Raw genomic sequence first — 19574 nt, 5'->3', positions numbered from 1 at the left:
TCAGAGCCCCCTTGTTATCCCAGTAGCAGAGCAGACTGCTGCAGGACCTTTTAAAGGATCCTCTCCCTACAGTCAGGAAAACATTTGAGACGCTGTGTGTCTGCAGCCCACACAACTCCAAAAAACACCTCAGCTCAGGATCATCCACAGGTGAGCCTCTATTTCAGGTGCAGAGCAGAGAAAATCTGTAGAAGGCTTTAACTACACGCACATACAAAGATAGTCACAACAAGTATAAACAGACGCTTGGAAACTCACAAATCCCCCAAAACACCCCATGGTGTTTGCTGTGTGATCATAGAGCATACAAATCATTTGCTACATCAAAGACTCTTTTGTAACAAAGAGAGCTTATTCACTTCTTTTTATATCTTTCTGAATTACTCCCAGTTTTACTGCAAATGCAGACAGAATAGTTTAATTTATTGCTTGGATTCACTTTGTTGTGAAATAAAAACAGCCTCCTAGCTGGTTCCTAATGAAGATTTAGCTATATCAGATGTATGTTAGTCTGAGCACTGGTCTGTGTCCTTCCCCTCCGGGTCACCAAGTGCTCTGCTGCCATTTGGGATTCCGGCATATGAAGATGAATGGATAGATGATCTGATTTTTGCGGACCTAGGTGACTCTTGCCCCGGCTTCAGTTACACCATCTCCGCCCTCTGGCTGTCCTCCCCACACCCCCTTCTCCCATTCTGGTTATCCTGTCTGTGACACCGTAATGATGACAAAGACTAACCAGTAAACAGCAGCACCCAGCACCATAGAGAACCCCCCTTTATGGCGCAATGAAAGTGAGGGATGAAGCACGGTTGTCATCCAGGGGAGCGCCAGCAAATCACCACACACAATAGTCAGGCGGTGGAGTGGAGATGACCGTGGTGGCGCTGGCATTGACTTGAGTTGTTTGTCAACATTCAGTCTATCTGTCAGTGTAACGCAGTGCAACAAATTAGCTCCTGCCACCAATTTCTGTCTGAGGCCTAGTGCTTCAAAAAGATAACTGTGTCACGGCTCATGTGAGCTAAGAGCATCCTCACACCCTTAGTGCAACTTTAACACCTTAATAAATAATAAGAATGCATTTATTTCATTCATCATTTGACCTTTATGTCCTGATAAGCTGGTTCTTCATACCTGTTGAGCTTTTTTCACACTCCACAGCGAGGATAGATTCCAATGTAGTCTGACAGCTTGCAGATAACCATTTATGTTTCTCTCTCATGCCCCAGTCGCCCATGCCTTCTTCTCCTCTTTGTTGCCCGTCCCATGCCAAGTTTCAGCAGATGTGACAACACAGGGATCAGAGACTTAAAGAGATATATTGTTAAACACACACCCGTCACGCATGCTGCCTTTCAAAGACTCCTTTTAACTAGATTAACATGTTGCCAGCACTCTGAACAGTACTTGTATACTTTTCTTCTGTGGGCAAAGGGAGCAGGCAACACTGAAATGACCTCATACAAACTGGCATGTCAATACTGTGCTTAATACTCTGCATGTATGCACACAAGATAGGCACACAGAAACACACACACTCTTGTTATTTCTACGTGCACATTAAATCAGCGCTCAGACACTGTGGCCACGCTTGCAGTTGTCCCTTTTCACTGCTTTAACTATTGTCGAGGAAAGCGCCATTGTGAGCCCAAAAAGGATTAGAAAGCAGGGAATTTTCAAACTCCTTTTTAAGAAGCTGCCCACAGTGATACAATACGCTATTGCCGGTACACAATGAGAGTGGGAGCTTTGGGGGGGGGTAGATGTAATCCCTCAGGTCACCAGTTACACATGGTAAGACATTCTTAAACACACACATACTCAACCTTGCGTTTTGTAGTTCGGATGTGTGTGATTAAATCTGTATTGTCAAGTGCAGGGTGGCACATAGTTATCAATATTAATCATCAGTAGAGCATATGGTCCTCAATCACGGCTTGATTAATCCATATATTGACATGATCACACCTGCGCAAGATAAATCACCCGTGAACATGAGCTTGTTGTGCAGTTCATTCAATATACATGAGAGAATCATTCAGGAGGTAACAGCCCCTTGGTACAGCTGAGGACGGCCTGAAGGTGATGCAGCATGTAGGCAGTGTGTTCATTTTACCTCCCACCACATGCACTGGAGGAGTCACACGCACACACACATGCAGCACAGGAGACAGAGGGTGGAAATGCATGTTCCTCTCTGATGACATCACCGTCTTGGTTAGGTAGCTGGGGCATTTTCCATAGGCTGTCCTCTGTTGCTGTGGAGAGACCTGCACCAATCCCCTCCCCTTCCTCCTTAATGTATACAATTCCGGCTCCATGAATGATCTGTGACAGTGCTTCCTTGGGCTGATCCAAAGACAACATTATGTGAGCGTTCAGAACCCACCCACTTCACAAACCCGCCCACTTCACAAACCCGCCCACTTCACAAACCCGCCCACTTCACAAACCCCTCTTTCAGCTTTGGGATCACCTGATGCGAGGTGTTTAGGGCTATTTGTCGCGTGCTGTGTGAGCAGAATACTGAGCGGGCCCCATGAGGGTCTGATATGACATGTGACAGCCCCCATCATCTGAGGGTGTGTATGTTAAATAAGCATTTCCATTTAACTCGGTTTCTCGGTCCTGGCTTGTACATATAATAAAGGTATTCCGCATGTCGATTTGTTTTGGGATCTAAAGCATGATACAGTAAACATTGAATGCAGCGGCCTGGAAAGGAATTGACGACCTTTGTATACAGTCTGTGATTTAACACTGAACAGAGTTCATAGGAAAATCCAGGCCGAGAACTGCTGACAACACTGTCTCTTACTCTAGCCTCTGCTGTCCATGAAATGTGCATGCGATAAATCTCTGGCTGTTTTGCTCAATACCCATACCTGAAGATCTATACCTGTCTAGAAATGTCTTTCTACCCCCCCTTGTCTCAATAGCCATGTCCCTTGGTAGACATTTAAGGCGTGGGCAGCTAAAGGATTCTTTCTCCAGGGCTTTCGGAGAAGAAAGAGTTCAAGAGGTCAGAGATATGTGTTATTTTCCCACCAGTGCAACTCTCGGGATGTGTCAGAGCCATGTGTCAGGGAATGACAGCGAAAAGAAAGACGGCAGGAGAGGTAGATCTGGCAGACAAAGGCCATACTTCACAGAGGAAGCTTGAGATCAATGGATCGGCAGGCTGTGCACCCCGTGCTCACAAACACACTTACACTCTAACAAACACACAATGCTGCAGTTTGATGCTAAAATGGATCCCGTCAGTAACCTTGAGAGAGACGTATGATAAACACATGGAAAGGCAGACGGAAACACACTCAATTGAAACAATTCCACCTCCATACCTCGCTGGGTATTCCTCAACAGTCCCCCTCCCGAAGCTTGTCATCTTGACGAATGGATCTGGGTAACTGTCAATTAAAATGAAATCCCCATCTGTGGAGTAGAATGAGGGCACATTCAATGAAACATACACACTACAGTAGTGGAGACCAGTCTAAGCTCCTGCCCAGAGACGGGTTGATCCACACGCTGGGCTTCATATGGGCAATACATCAAACAGACAACATTATCACTGACTACACCTCTGAAAACGTCAACATGATTAATTATAATTAATTAGTAAAATGCTATGTGTTGGCTAATCCATCATATTTGCATTATTCGTGATCCATCATCAAAATGTAGCCAGCAGCAGGCTTCCTGTTTTTATTTTATTTATTATAATAATTTAGCAGCATAGTGCTAAATCAGCAAGTTGCATTTTCACTCACTCCCTCGAGAGGATTCCAGACAGTCGTTCGTAAACAATTTAGTTTCGGTCTTTGTGGAATTCTAACTCGGACTGAATTAATCTGTTTTTAATGTTTGTGTTTTAGTGTGTGTATGTGGCTGCTAATTCATTTTAAAGCACATTAGTCATTTATATTGATCACTGATTGACATCTTGTAACCTTGCCGAGTAAGGTGCACATGTCAATTTGTGCAGTTTAATAAAGTAAAGCATTTGCATGCCTCAAATAGTATTTTGGAGACTGTTTTAACTATGAAAAGGTAAGCAACTACTATTAAGCTTTCTAAGTATTTTTTAAAGCATTGTATAAGCGTATACATTACCATGCAGTCTTATTTAAGTAGTCTTTGTTTGAAGTGGAATAACAACTAAACACTACTTACAACCTCAGCCAATCCCAGTTATGCAAAATCATCACTCTATGATTGAGACCAAAAGTGGTGGTGAAAGTCAGTGTGCAAGCCTCATTACCCCAATTAATGGCAATTCTTATTGCATAAGCAAAACTCATCTGAGGGTAGGAGTCAATACCTTTGTCATGGTTATGATAATGGCTTAAATGCTCATCTGTAGTGATATTCACAGGGAGAACTTTGCTGCTTGACACTGAAGGACATCAATGCTCCAATATAGGTCATTAAAATGAGTGCATCTCGGCCATTGCAATTAAACAGGGAAAAGTGTGTCAGGGTCTGTGTATGATTTGTGTCATTAATTTTCATTACGACTGTTTATTAACCTTTTTATCTCATGTGGTCCTGATGGTAATCCGCTTTGTGTATTCCATGGTTGTGTGTTTGTGTGTCTCCTGGTATTTTTCACACCGCCTACAGAATGTTTCGATCATGGGAAATTTCATGTGCGTTCCAGGGAACTGTAAATGTTCGTGTTTTTAATACACAGAGCATTCATCAGCGGCAGGAAACTGCACCGCATTAGCAGGCGGTCCAATGAAGGAAATATTATGGCTCCTAATTAAATTTGAAATTAAGTGATATTTCATCTCTTCTCATTAATTAGAAAAGAGGTCTTCTGTGATATAATTATTTATTTCTAGAAATAGGAGAGGACAATCGTAATCCTCTCATGGCAGGTGTTATTACACATTAGGTGAGGTGATGGTATGAATACATTTGAGATATATTTGTTGCGGATTGTTAGTTCCTTGTCTTCTCCATTCTTGTTTTACGGGAAGTTCAAGAGATTTTCAGACCTCAAGGCCAGCTAGGTGTATTGTGGGTATTAACAAACGTCAGGCTGATAACGTCAAAGCTGCGATCCTGTGATTCAGTAGCGTATAGGACAAAAACACAATTGAAGGGGATCTGTAAGATGGCACTCGCATTAATCAGGCTATAATGATATTAAACTACTTCCTTTTTGTGCATCTGGGGGGAACAAGTGTTGCTCAATGGTGATCACTATCTAAGCTTAAACCTGTTAAAGATGCATAGAGGTATGGATAGTGCTGGTAAGGGATTAAGAACACAATCTCTCATTCTGGCCCAATACATTCTTGGTAATGTCAAGAGGGGATATGGAGAATAAATACCTTTGCCCAGTTACATGGATACCAATGCCACCCGAGTCACCTGGTCTTAACTTTGATCAGTAATTTTCGAGTAACGAGATTTCTCTGATTTCATTAAATAGTCATTTCGCACCTGGAAGCCCAAGGCTTTGCCGAGAGATCAATGATCTAATCACGTTACCGTTAAGCCAATTGGCTTGAAAGTCCTTTGTGATATCCCTTTACTGTTTTAATGACTTAGTTCAGATTAAACAGGTTTTAGGAGCTAGGGATTAAGGGACACATCCATTGAGGTGGAAAAAGCTTTTTCTGATGCATAATTTATTGCAAAGAAAGGAAAAGGATTAACGAGGGCCATGTGCCCGCCACTCAACATTCACCGGTCAGTGATTAGAACGGATGCCTCGGGACAGGGATGACATCACTGGCCTTGAAAAAATGATTAATATCTTATTTTCTTCCCTTCCGTAGTAAAAAAATAAGAAACACCATTCATATTTGTGCTTAAAGTGTTTTGGAGCTACTGTTATCCACTCTTGGTAAATGACTCAAAACTTCCTCTTCACAAAGCAGCGAGGGGTGTGTTCAAACCCTTATGAGTCAACATCATTAACCAGCATCCCCAAACAATGATTTACCAACCAGATACAGTGGTGGGTGATGATTGCCTGACTCAGTGAGAGATCCGCAACATCTAATTTGCACAATTAGTTTTATTAGTCACATACCTAACTTACCTGATGGCCGCCTAAGGTGTAGCAATTAATATGGAAATAGATTGCTTCAAAACATTGTGTTTTTTTAATGCTGCATTCAAATGCAAGAGACAAAAATGGAATAATCAAGGCTTTGTTTCAGAAATAGTTTTTCCTGTTCCAAGAAAGAGTTGCAAGTCATCACCATCCATTCAGACATAGTAATGGCTCACATGTAAGGACGGCTGCCTTTCTCCTAAAAGACAAAGTGTGAGCTTGTCGGCCCTCTGGCAACATGTGTTTCTTCCAACTACCTCATCTACGGTTGGCACTGTCAAAACATCAACATACTAAAACACAGCACAGTCACATCTGCCAGTGAAAAGGAATAGCTCCGCTGGCACCGGCCCCACTCCTGTAGCTTTGTGAAGGTTTTAAAAAGTTAATTATGAATTGGAGACATGTGGTTGAACACTTTCCAAACATATTTTGCCTCTCGCTGCCATTCTCTCTCTTTGCTTCATCCTCTTACCAGTACTGTCTTTTTCTTCCAGCCCTGTTCTATTTCTCCGCCGCGGTAATCTTCCTCAGGCTCCTCAATTATGTGTCCATGGGCAGGAAGAACCATTTGCTCCTGCTTGAATACCCTGAATAGCAATAACGTTGCTTCAAAAACACATTACCAAACACAATTAGAGCAAACAATGCTTCTATAACCTGCAAGGCCACTAACTCACAGCCTTGTAAACACTGGTAAATGAAGTTTATTTTCTGTCTTCGCTGACACGGTTCTTGTTTCCTTTATCATATAATGCATGTGTTTTTCTCCTAAGAGTAATATTTAATGTATGTTATTGGCTGAAATGTGAGGGGAATGAAGGCTTATGGTACAAAAGCACAGTAACAGCCCTCTGGTCGGATGTTTAACAGCTTTTTCATGCACTTGCTGTTTGTAGATGAATTGCCTTTCGGTTGGCCTGAGGATACCAAAGCTGAGTTTTTTTTATTGGTTCACCTGGCGCCTATAAAAGTCACTGGTAGCCTGTTACTGTGTCAGTGACAAACGGCTGATTCACCATCATCTACTGACTAATCCAATGCACCAAGAGAGAGAGCGAGAAGGCCTGAGAGCTTCATCTCCTTCACACACCCTTCTCTAGTAAAACACTCCAAACACAGCCCCGGGCTGCGCAGGAAGCGGAGAATATTAAGTATACACTCTGATACTCTTCTCGCTTTGTCTGGAAGTGTTGGAGAACTGAAGCTATGAGTGTAAGTGGGAAATCATTATGAAAAGAGTGGTATACTAATTACACACGTTTAATGTGTAAATCCTTTGTTCTTTTTGACACAGAAATGGCGTGTTCACACATTATGACTAAAGCAACACCACGATATGCTGAACAGGGAGAGTACAGTGTGTAGATAAAGGTACTAAATACTAAAGGTATTTCTCATGGACAGCGTCAGAGCTTTTAGAAAAATAGACTTTCCACACAAACTACTTATTTTACTTTGTAGTGGCTTTACTGTTTTAGTCTTGAAAATAAGAATAATAACTTTCTTACAGCCTTAGGTCTTTGTAACTTATTCACTTTTAAGTCTTTTAACAGAAACTTAACTCTGTCACTTTGTTGATTACAGAGAACAAAATGTCCCACCATTACAGGTCTGTATACAAACAAGTAAACCATGCCTATTAGAGATGTCCCGATCCGATCACGTGATCGGGGATCGGAGCCGATCACGTGATTTTCAAAAGATCGGAATCGGGAGAAAAAAATCGGGGATCGGGATTTTAATTTTTTTTTTTAAAAAGTAAATACTTTTTTAAAATTTTGTATTCAATGTTACAAAACAAAAAAGACCATGTTCAAGTCTTAAAGTCATCCTGAGGCCTTAGTTTTGGTTTCAAATTACACAACATCATGTATGTGTTGCTTCTTTGGGGCTTGTTTTCATAGACCTGGTTGCTTATTTCTCTCAAATCTGGCAACAGAGTGGGCAGGGCGCAGTGTCTAATTGTAGCAGTAAGCTAACGAGTACTGAAAGCTTTATTTTGTTTTGATCCAATGCTGCACAACTGAACTGATCCAATGCTGCTGTGAAAAAAAGAAGCTATATCCATGTTGGATAGAATATCCAATTTAAATAAAAAAATTACCTTAAGGGACAATTTGAATGCTTTTTTTCCTCTTAATGCATTGCATAAAGATCGGATCGGGAAAAATCGGTATCGGCAAATTGTCAAAATCAAATGATCGGAATCGGATCGGGAGCAAAAAAAGGTGATCGGGACATCCCTAATGCCTATTACTCTATTTGTTCAATTAAACAGAACAACACCTGTATTTATGATAGCAGTATATGCAATGATAAGATAAGCGACAGCTGTAGCCTTTCGGAAGAAATACAAATGAACAATACCACAACATTTGTTTCCAAACTAAAATGTATTTCGGTTTTGTCTACGGAAACTTTTAAAATTACAAATGATATAACTAACACTAAGCATATGGCAAAAGGCCAGGACTAAATTAAAACCAGGTGCCAAAAATAACAACGGTTTAAGAAAGTATTCAACAATTAATGACATTAATTGGAACAAATAGCATGGTTTTTTAATGAGTACTAAAAGGCATTACAAATCAAATGCAGAATGTCTGAATGGGAATGTAATTCAAGCTTCTTATTGAAAATCCCGTCTGTTCTCAGTAAAAACTCAATTAGTTAAGGCTGGGCTTAATCCACCTCAGGGAACATAGCACAGGATGTACTATTAATGGAGGCATTTTTGCTGCAGAGCACACCTGCTATTTTTATGTTAGTGCGGGCGATTGTCAAACTGTATTATCACACCTGTCTGCAGAGCAGCATACAGTAGATGTGTCGGTTGCTGCACATCGCTTCTGTCTGAGCACGTGAGGGTTTCAGCTTATCATGATTAATTATCACATCCATATGTCCAAATGTCAGTGTTGACTCTGAGAAACAAATATAAATATGTCTTGGTAGTGCAGCAGAGTTTGACGCACGCAGTGAAGTTATTAATCTGTTCTCCCAAACTCATCTCATTGTCCCCTGCATAATGACAGTCTGCGTTAATTGTGACTGTTTATAAAATGGAGCTTGAAGTTGGAGCCAAGCTGTGCTAATCTCATCATCCTCGTTTTCTTTCTCTGCACCACTAGGTTTGAAAATCAACTATTGATGTTCCTTATTACATTAGGTGAGCTGCTTGATGGCAACACACAGCTGCAGGCCGTTTGTATGGATATCCTATTGATCTGATTTACATATATAGAGAGTTTGTTGTTTGTTGCTGAGCAGACACTGTGTGTTTGGAAGTGAACTATTGAAAATGTGACATTCCTTGTCACTTTGAAGAGGCTTCTTTTTAATACAACCAGTGACAAAAGATGTATCACAAAAACGACTTTATTGTAGAAAAATGTATCTGCTGAGTAGCTTAGGTATCTATCAAGTTTCTACCTTTGTCTATGTGAGTTAGAATCAAAGATAACATAAGATGAGATAAGACTTCATTTATCCTGAAGGAAATTGTTGTGCCAGAGTTACGATTCAATAAACACAGCAACATAATAATACAACTGTAAACTAATAGTGCATTAAAAAGAGCTAATGGAATAACTACAAGAAACATAGACGGTCAAATAAGTATTATAAAAAACTTTAAAATAATAAATGTACATGGATGCACCTATCTTTTGTTAAACATGTTGTCCATAAGTAGGGATATAATATCAATTTCAATGGAGACTATAATAAACATGGCATATTATTTTTAACAGCTACAGCTAACTTGATATAGCACCAGTGGCAATGGAAACATGTGTTGTTGTCATTGAATGGTACAAAAAAATATTGAACTTTTTTTTTTTTTTAAAGACCAATAATAACCTTTTGAGAAACGAAATAACAAGGGTTATGATCAAGCCAATAGAGAAATGAATATTGATTACAAGCAAAACCAGTAATAATGATTTAAGCTAATGGACACACTTCACACAAACCTTAACATGCGCTCAGACTGATAGGGGGACATGTCTGACACTTGCGTTGAGAACTAGTGTATTTTCTCATCTTTTAAACTTTCTAATTGCGCTGCCTCTTCTTTTTTTGTCCAAAGACACCAAAGAAAAATCTTCTGAACTCCCTCCCAAATGTGTAGATAAAGCCAGTGAAATGTTTGGATTAAAATAAATCCTGCTGTGAATATTCTTGTGTAGTCAATGACTTGATCATCAAAGGAGTGCCTTCATAACAGAAAATAGAGAGATGGGGAAACAAAGAGTGTGTTGCATGCTTAGTTCTCATTAACCACTTGAGTTTAAAGCATGTACATGAAGAACGCTTGGGATGGTGCAACACTTAAGACACTAAAACACTACACAAAATACTGTATAGACACTTTTAGAAGCTTGTTTAACTTTGAGATCTGGTGCTAGTTGTAAACGATGCTGCCCTAATTTCATAGCTTTCCGAGGCGAGTGGAAGAATCCTGCCTCATTTGTCTCTAATTTGTTCCCAGTGCACATACGAGAGGGGTTATAAATACATTAGTCCTCTCCATAGCACGGCGCATTGGGGGGGCTGCCGGGAAATCAAGCAGCTTGCTGTACGTATAGTGCTGCTTTTTACCCCAGTCCAACAGAGGCATCGTGGAGATGGGACAGCGTGTACCATCTACCTCATCATGCAGTGACTGTGAGCAGGTTGCGTTGTCCCAGAGGCTGCCTGCTCTGTGCATTAAGGCCTTGAGCGTTGGCTAGATCGGAAACGAGTCGGTGCAATAAAGGGAACTGTGGGCCGTGCAGATACCAAACTCCTCATATCTCTCATCCCCCTGATGCAATCCACCGGTGGTGTGAGTCAGTGGTGCAGAAACATCAATTAAAACATGACGATTATCGCTAAATTTGTCATTAGCCCTGAGGAGAAAAGCAGCCTCGGCCAGGATTTTCTTTTCTCTTACAGACACACACAGAGTATTGCCTGCAGGACTTTACAGAGCGAGAGATAGGTCTTAACTTGTTCTCCACTCGGGAGAAAATCAAATTGTGGTGTATTGTCATCAGCTGTCAGTGTCAGACAGATATTTCTGCAGGGCTGGGCAGGAAATTAGCCTATTAAGCTTTTTACAAGGCCCTTCTCATTTCGTCTGCTTTTCTACAGATGTTCCATCAAAGTAACTCATTGTAGCCATCTATTTTTCCCATGGCTCAAAACCATCTTTCAGTAGACTCATGCTGTTCTGTTCTCACTAGTCCATTTTATTTTCCCCCTTCTGTTCCTCTCCCACTCTCTGTCACTGTCTTTCTCCCTGTCTCTCGCTTTCAGCTGATATCATGGCTTCATTTGTGCTTTGGGTTCAAGCGCAAAATCAATTCCAAGGAGGTCAGCAGGGGTCAGTGGCCAGGCCAGAGCCAGAGCAAAGTGGATTACTGATTATAATGCAGGCAACATGGCTTCCATATTGGGACATCCGCAACCTAGATCTGTATTATGTCTGAAAACCAATCACAAGATTTGAAATATGGGTATGAGTGGGAGTTGTGGCAAAGAAAACCAAAACACATTCTCTCACATGATTCAAACTGCTTTTTCAGCCCAAGAAATGTGTTGGAGTTGAAGTTTTTCATTCATAAGCAGTAAGAGACAGTGGTATGAATTCTGTAGGCTTGCTTCATATGAACAATTCTCAAACAAAATGTGAGTCTATCAATTCCCCATGTAATCAAATATTATGAAATAAGAGGTTCTAGGACCATGATCGTAACTCTCAGAGTAAATTGTCACCACATATCCACCCACCCTGCCATTAATGTGACACTAGGGACAAAGGTTATCACACAACCAGCTCATATATAATACTATGCTTTTTGGAACATAATATGTAATGCCATGAACTTGATTATTGCACATGTGCAAAGCTGTTTGACAGTAATAAAGGGCTGCGTAAAAGCAGATGTCATTTTTTAGCAATGCAAATCAGTAGTTTTGAAGTACTGTTGCCATTTTCAATCCAAAAAAAACGTTGACAAAGATGTTTTGAGAACAATGCTCAGACCTGTCAATGGAATAACATATACTTGGATTAAGAATGTATACAGTAGTACTACAGTAGTACTACATCTCATAGATAGTATTCTCCAAACAACAAAGCTATTTCTCTTGACTGTTAAAGCATTAGTTGAACATTTTGGGAGTTCAATGTGCTAAGCTAAGCTAACCGGCAGCAATGTGTAGTATTATATTTAAAGAACATATATGAGAGTAGGCTTAATATTCTCAAATGAATCTCCACCAGAAAGCCTACAGTATAAGCACAACATGTTACACCATTCCTTTATCTTGTTTAAATGTGGTAATTGTTCAAGAAAGCTTTTGCATTTTTCAGCTCAGCTGCAGCTGACAGAAAATAAGACTTATTTCTTCTGGACAGAGCCTTTCTCCAATAATGTAAACGGACATTGAGAGTTTTGATTGGAAGATACAATGTTTGACATCAAGCAAACAAGCATCAGCAGCAGACATGTTTGTTTATGTAAATTATGACATTATGTTAGCTGATTTATGAGTTTATGAGGGTACAGAGCACACATGATGAAATGTCAGTAGGAAGATTTACACGCATTCACATGCCCATCATTCCTACGATTCCTCAGAAGCCCTGACATGCTTACTTCAGCGCTTTGTTTCTTGAGCTCCACACGCTTTCCTACAGTCTGTTTTGTAGGCCACACTGGATAATTGATCTGCCTCGCTTTTTATTTATAGATTTGAATGACATTCCAGGGAATTTTTCCAATTGTCATGATCTCATTTGTGCTTCCTCGGATGCTCGCTGAGATGTTGATGGGGATCTAGAGGTACCATGGCATTTCAAAAGGGAGGCACATTACGCAGCACTTTTATCCGAGCTTGATGGAACAGCTGCTGTTCCTTGGTTTCTTTTTTCTCTTTATCTCCTTCTCCTTCCCCCCCCCCCCTCTCTTGTCAGAAACCCTCTCAACTAATCTATCATTCTCTCTCGCTACTTAAACTTGACTTTACTATTGGAAGGCAAAGGTAGAATGAAAGGGAAATAGGATCTCATTATTTCAGACCCACCGCTCACTCTGCTCATGATTGATCATTATCAAAAAAAGAGCCCGTTTGGAAGCAAGTGATTTCTGCTATAGTAGAGAAAGAAAAGATAGGTCTATTTAAAAAAAAAAAAATCATATTCAAAGGCCTCACAGAATAAAAGGGAACTGTACTTTTTTCTCTGTGCAGGTGCTGTGAATGATCAATCCTTCACTATACACATACATGCTTATGAATAAGGGTGGTTTAGTATGAATGTTAAAAAAGTGTGGATATAGTCTGTCAATTAGCTACTGATATAAAACAATATTGAAATATAATAAATAAACATGAGGTGCACATGATAATGAGAACATATGCTTGGTGAAACAAAACTCAATTTAAAGTAACAGTACTGCATCTAAGCTTTGAATACAGTACATTGCTTTAAGTACATACAAAGTATTATTTTTATTCTTTTCATATTATAGAAAGTCGAGTTATTTTCAACCAATACATTGTTTATGTGCTACTTCAATGTACAGTAATCAGTCATTTTTCAGGTTCATCCAATTTCAACTTTTCTCTTGTTTTCAATTTCTGTAAATATGAAATCAAGCTTTTTAACTGTGTTCGTAACAGGATCTTGAACAGTGTTGTGATCTGTTCGGCAATAATAATTGGCTGTTACTCATCTCAGAGTACTAAACCGCAAGGAACTGTCTTGGTTTGCAGTATATTATTGCCAATCTGGGTAACATTCAGATGTGAAAACTGTCAAAAGATGTGACACAAGGCAGGGAAAAGTTAGGGTAAAGAATAATTGACATATTTTCAACACATTTCCAACAGAACCATGACCTCTGTTTCTCCCTTAAAGCAAGTACAGTGAGTCTAGAACAATGTGTTCCAAAACTGTATAAAACACCAAAGCAGAAGAGACACTGATGACAACAAAAGACAAAAGGCCATGTTAAAAAGCATTTCTAAAGCTACTCTGCGCTCTCTAACCTGTCAGGCAGAGGTTTGGGGTCCTGGCCTGTCTGCCAGTAGATATGACATGTAACTAGGGAGCATGCCTTATGGGAACGGTCTCAAACTACAGAGTCAGAAGGTTCAAACAAACTCTTTCCCACAGTAGACACTGACACACACTGAGCTGTTTGGATAATAATCTGATTGCACAGTAGTTTGGCAACTTTAATTGCATAAATCCCATGTTGTATAAGGATCACTGCCAACTGCCACTGCCTCCACTGACATATCCCAAAAAGTGGCTCAGGGAAAGTATTAAATGATCCATGGAAATGGAGCCCATGAATTTCAGAACATAAGTACCCGCCGGCATGCCGCACACTTGCTGACCTCACACCCCCGCCGCAGCCCCAGACACCACACACACATATGCTCATTCATGCAAGACGTGTGCCTTTGCTGCAGCTTGATTTGAGTTTCCTCAGACTGCGCACAGTGGCAGACCGACAGAGAGGGAGAGCGACGCACCCAGGTGACTGTTCCCCAGTTTAGAAGAAGTTCAAGCCACTCTAGGAGGACATTTATATGCGCTCAGCACATCTTTATCCCACAGGTCAGAATTTACAAATAGATTTCAAATTAGAGCCTCTGCTTTAATTTTCTAATGCAGTGACCCATTCTGCGGCAGTGTAATAGCAGGTCCCAGTGTGACAATTAAAATAAATCACGTCTGAACAGAATTCGCCGTATGTATTCATGCCTCATCAGTAACTGAATTGACGTAAATGATTTATCCCAGAGAACTTAAATACCAATGCCCATACCACATAGGGCTCCCACCCTGCATGCGGTCAGGTTCTACACGCTTGTCAGCGGCCCTGCTGTGAATAATGAAATTGACTTGTCTAAGATGAATGAATGGATGTGGAAAGATAGGCAATGGTGGTCTTAAACACTGGACCTTAGTGTATAATCAATTGTAAGCAAAATGTTCTTAGATAAAACCTTTTGTTACTTCTCCTTTATGTTTAATAGGTCAATTTTATCATGATAAGTTGACTAACATGTTATATTCTCTTCATATTTGAAAAGAAAATGTAACTTTCATACAAGTGGCTGCTCAAGAATGGAAACTCTTCAGAATACTGATTATTACTAGTCAGACAAAGTTCAAAAAAGAAGTAACGGAAAAGCCTATTAACTACCACTATAATGAATAGCCCATATTTAAACCTTAGTACTGTAAGAGAGAAAAAAAGGTGTGATACTATGGGCTATATTCACTTTTTATTAAAAATGACAGCTACAGTAGAGATGTCCTTTGATTAAAGTGGGGAAGCACGCTCTGAGCTCTAAATATCATTATGCTCTCGGGTGAAGCTACTTACACTGTTTTAGTCACAGACCCCCACCAGCCATTAAAATAATGTGAATATGTTGCCCACTGTGTGTAGTCACCTTCCTCCTGATTTGGACTTCCCCGTCCTCATGCGCCGCTTCACCCTCATCAGCTTTACTTTCTCTGCTTTTGATTAATCCTGTCTCATTTGAGATTTTGAAACTATCAATGGGAATTATTCAAATCCCTGAGGTATGAAATAGCTATGAGGAGGCTGTGGAAGACACTCATTAACCCCAAATGGAGGGGAGCCCACAATAAATCTCGATGAATTCTCTCCGTTATAGAAATCTGATTAGTTACGCTGGCTGTGCTTAATCCCAGTTGAAGGTACAAGTTCATTTTGTCCAGTGTATATGCAGTCATTCAAGATGTTTTCGACCACTGTTTTGAAGAACGTATCACTCTGAGGTTTGTAATAATGTCGTTCTGTGACTTTGGTTTGGACATTTTATGAGAACAGATTACTTAAAAGCCTTGAAAAATACAATTAATTGCAAAGAGGGAAAGAAATATGAAGTCATCAGCCAACTCTGTGACAGTTTGTTACAAATGAACGAATCCAATAGCCCAAGATTTGAACCAATAACAGGATGCGCTTGTATGGATTTAATCACTGGAATGTAGTGGCTTGTTCACAGGGCCGCTGCAGATTGCATTGTTCTATTGATCACCCCATTGTAGTTAGTTCTGCTTTTCCGTCCTCAGAGGCATGTCTTTATCATTTAATGGAGGATTTTTGCATCAAGTCATGAAATGCACCACGGATTCCAGCTGAAGAGATCAGCATCTTGCCATAAAAACCAAAACTAGACATTCTTCCCTGGAGGGACTTGTTTTAGCTGTAGCGCCACATCCAAATTGGACCAACAGCTGCTATATATGATTCCATCATTCGAGGGATAATATGTTCCATTAATGCCGGAGCACTCACAGGCATTAGAGAGACGGTTGCTGCAAACCTCTCAGGATGTGCTCTGCTTATTCTCTGCCTTATTTCCGCGAAACATGGCACAGACTGGTGCTGCTGCCATTCTCTTACATGCAGATGTCAATTATAGAGGTGGCAGACAATGGTGAGCTGTGCACATCTGCTGGTGGATGATGTCTCCCCCAGCACTGCGCAAGCCAATGGAGCATAAATCTCAACCATCCGTTGGCAAGCTTCACCTTTACAATAACGTCTGCCAGAGCTAAAAGCCTGTCTTGTATGCACCAATGTTCACAATTAAGAGCAGCGGAGACAAATATAATTAGCTGTTTTATTTCTGTTTCTTTGTTTCTTTCTTTGATGTAAAGGCAATCTTTAATTTTTTTTCTTGAATTTGTCCTTCATGGGTCACATGGCCTGGAGGGTATACTGTATGGGGTATGTCTTGTGTGTTTTTGATGGGGGGTTCGTCCTCATCACACCCAGACCTCTGCTGCCTGCTGTGTTATTAGGCAAATACAGTACATTAGGGACAGGCTAGCTCCACCACTGTTGTCATCGAGAATATCTAGTTATCACATCTTGCGCTCAACCACCTGCTGAGTTCACAGAGCTATCAGCCTCCCCCGTGACCTGCTTGTGTCTCTGTATGTCTCTGCTGGAGACCTTGGATATGTTAAACATCCCCATACGGCTGAGACCAAGTTCCCTACAACATCGGCCTCAGAAAATAGTTTGCTCAGATCCTCGTTTGCACCTACACACAGACAAACAAACAAACTTTAATTTAAACCTTGTTGTTAACATGGCCTACCTCCAGTGCCTGTACTGCCATGTACCAGAGTGACTCTATTTGTGCTATACAATATAGAAGCTGTTTGTCATCGTCAACATGGCTGTTTCCAAAAGCATCAGCCTCTAAGTGTGTGGATTACAGCCGTATACATTTGTATAATGCCTGTGATAATGGGATAAAGCAGCTTCCGTGGGAGAAATCTGTATGGAGAATGGATTATTCCAAAGCTCTGCCTATGGGACGTTGAACCCAGGAGTTATCACAAGCAGTCAGCATCTCAAGTGGGTGCATTGCCTCAGAAAAGTGTTTTCTGATGCCACATTTCATGTCCACGTGCTATTCTCTGGAGAGAAAACACAAGATGTAGAGGCCGCAGTCGTGTATGTTTGAGTTTGTAATTACCATAGGAGCACTCCAAAGGCTGAGATATACTAGTTCCATTTCAAATTTGCATTTGCTTTACATTAGGACTGTGCACATGGCCCCCGTTTATTTATTGTTCTCCCGTCCATGATACAGGAACCCACTGAACTAGTTTGTATGTTTCTCTTGATAGCCATTATAGAGGAAAATTAGCATTTCCATGCATACAAAAGCAATTACCGTCAATTTATACACATTTCATCGAAACATGTCCCCAATTAGAGGGCCATTTCAGGGGGACTGATAAGACGAGCAGCGCTCACATTGAACATCTGAGGTCTGGGCAGACGTTGCGTCCTGCTTTCCCCCTGATCACTATCTCTATCCGCAGCTCCGGCATCATGAGGAGTTCAGTAGCTCTCACTCATTTCCAGAACAGCTGATTTCACCCTTAATACGGTGCGACTGTGAAAAACAAATGTTGCTGTGTTGATAGTGAGGCTTTGATTTTGTACAACAGCGACTTGGTAGTCATGCAGGCCGGAAGTCTTTATTGTCTACATCAAAGTCAGTTGTCTTTTTTATGTGCCTCATAAGTTTATAATAAGGTCGCTAGTGGATCTTAACAAGATTTAAGATAATATGAATTCTAAAACTGCATATTCTATAATTCCTTTATTGAGTCTTTTATTGGTTTTATGCAGGTGCCCTTCCTCAGTTTGTCCTGTTGCCATTTACATGAGGAAGATAAATCTCGGATGACATCTTCAAATCTGCCCATTCATTAGCCCAAACAGGCTTATCTGCTTAAAGACTTTGGCTAAGACCCCATTCTCACTGAGGAATGACTCACCTCCATATTGCCCCACTAACAGCAACAATTACGTCACCCGTTTACTGGCTGTCGGAGATTATGGACTTATTTGTGCAAATCCTCTCTTTACTTGATATCAAATGCTTTGCCAGAGGACGGAGACATCCACTCTAAACCTGAGTGCTTGGAGTTCACCTTTTATTAAAATGGCAGAGGGAGGAGAAGAAGGCGAAGAAGATGATGATGATGATGATGATGATGATGATGATGATGATGATGATGATGAGATTGATAGCAATAAGACTGATAAGCAATGATGACATTGGCTATGCTAAGATCGACAGTGAAGCAGTCAGAGGACAACAACTTTGATTAGCAAGGGCCTTTCTAAGTTTTTACATTCAGTGCAACAAGATCAAGGAAAATAATAGTTCCCCACATTTTAGAAATTATTTATTTTCTTGGTGAGAGTAATTGAGAAGATCAATTTTTTTCTCATATCTTTACTTAAGTAATTACCTTATGCTACATTATATTTCTACTCTACAACATTTCGAAATTAAAAATGCCCTTTTTTAAAATAAATGTATTGACAACATTATTTTTGGCTTACTTTGTAAATTCAGATTATTATTACAAAATATGAACCTACTTATAGATGAATATATATAACATTATAGCTTTAGCTACGATCCTGTGATTTCACTGATATATTATTCTACATAGTACTTTTAATTGTTGTTCTTCGTTTGTAGTTTAGTCCCAAAACGTATACATATTGCAACATTTTGATTGAGAACATTTCAACACCATGGTTTTGTTTGATTTACTTGAATTAAAGTCCTTTGTACAATTTGCTAATTATCATATTGTATCTGTTTTTATTTGCAAGAAAAAATGTCCTTCTTTAGAATTACAGGTGGTCTATTGATGATCAGGAGTTTTAACTTTTAACTAGACAATTTCTTGCCGCATAACTTCCTAAAACCACAACGTACCCCTTATTTACTTTTAGTTTTTTTTCGAAACTTGCTAAAGATTGAATAAATGAGAGGTCATGTTACGACGTGACTTTTGGTGGTCGGTAGATATTTTTTCCTTTTAAGCAGAGCCTGGTCAGCGGCCATCATGGTTTCTATTCTATTTGCTTAGCTAAGCTAACCCACTGGTGGATCTACAGCTCAT

The sequence above is a fragment of the Notothenia rossii genome (genome assembly GCF_949606895.1).
Source record: "Notothenia rossii genome assembly, chromosome: 7".
Taxonomy (NCBI): Eukaryota; Metazoa; Chordata; class Actinopteri; order Perciformes; family Nototheniidae; genus Notothenia; species Notothenia rossii.
The sequence above is the reverse complement of the archived record's forward strand: the minus strand, read 5'-3'. Positions refer to the sequence as shown.